Here is a 1669-nt window from a genome sequence, read left to right on the forward strand (position 1 = left end):
GACGCATGACGTGACGTAGCACGCGGAAGTGTGGCCAAAAAGTAGTTCTAAAAATCTATTGTCTGTCGGAGTTACACGTAAGGAAAACTAATGGACGAAAAGCCTGGAAAAAAATCACAAATTTATGGTTTATTCACAAATTTCATAACGCCAAAAATGGCTATTTTCGACACCCACCCACCCCCTCGTACACTGAGAAAAACCTACACGTCAAGGTCGTGTGTTTTACTTATAGATTTGCGCAATGAGGAAAGGATTTCATCAATGATTTCACGGTATAATATTGTATTTTTTGGTAAAATCCAGAATGCGATCGCAGTTCTGTTTAGAGCTGCGAACTTATTTACACAGTTAGAGAAAATTACTCAGAACAAAGTATAAAAACTCTCTTGATTTCTTACACCACATGCATCAAAATAAATGAGACTTCACAAAGATTATCAATATTACTTGCCAAATTATAGTAACACACATCATAATTGATAAAAATAAAACAGTTTTCAGTGAAATTTCGACGTCAGAAATATTAATTCACCAGCTGTTATAACATTTCATTGAAGTTCGTCAATAATGACTTAGTGTGTAAGAGGTCAGTTTAGCCGCTTATTTACATCTGTCAAAGCCGCCCGGAGTCGTCACAGCCGCCGTCCCATTGTTTCGACTTTGACATTAGCTTCGCATCCAGAAAACTTCGCATCGCGTGAGCAGGTGCGAATACGGTTTAGTGCTGCGAAGTCAATAACATGTGTATCAACATTAGGTTGTCATGTGAAACAAACATGAATTTCCAAATATTTAATCATGAAAACCAACTGATTTGCTAATTGAATTCGAAATGTAGTAGCTTTAGATAGTCATGTGTGATAGAACATAAATGTCATGGGACTGAAAGAAGAAATTTGGTAGAAGAACTTTGCTCCCCAAAATATGGATCCGAGGCTCCTCTGCTTGTCGCAAGCTCACTAGATTTTTTTTCAAACCCGTGAGCCAGCAACAAGCGGGGCGCCACAAATCCATAATTTGGGAAGCCAGGGATAAGCATATTCCATTTTTTTCGAAACTGAAAGCCGGGAAAATCTGTTAGTGGAATCCGATTTTTCTACTAAACTATACATTATAATCAATGTTTTCTTATAGAAAGGTAGAATTCTCGTATATCGGTCACTTCACTAATAAAAGAAAAATCGAATTCACAAATTTTCATCTAAAACTTTCAGCTTCAAAATTTTCTTCCTTCTCTTTGGAAGGCATGATGATGACTGTCGTTCGACACGAGGTCCAACCGCGCAATTCAGTACACTATGCATCCCATTGGGGTTGATCACAAACAATTTAGAAGCTTTGAACATGGAAATCAATAGCATAGCTCATGGATTTCATCATAACAATCTCATTGCGCATATCAATGAATCGACCAACTTGAACATGATGATTATGTCACAAGATAACCATAAGCAAAACACACTGAATCCGTGTTGGAGTGATGATCTATGCGTCCATAGGTTGACACATACGAATCTGAAGAGAAAGCTTCGGAAACTTATGTGGAAAAAATATGGAATCCCTGTTGTCGGTTGATGAATCGATCCATGAAGCAAAACAAAGGAATTTAATGTGTAACACACACGAAGTTTGCAAGAAAATCATAGCAAATCGATATGGACGTTCA

The sequence above is a fragment of the Aedes aegypti genome, unplaced genomic scaffold (assembly GCF_002204515.2).
Source record: "Aedes aegypti strain LVP_AGWG unplaced genomic scaffold, AaegL5.0 Primary Assembly AGWG_AaegL5_hic_scaff_698_PBJ_arrow, whole genome shotgun sequence".
NCBI lineage: Eukaryota > Metazoa > Arthropoda > Insecta > Diptera > Culicidae > Aedes > Aedes aegypti.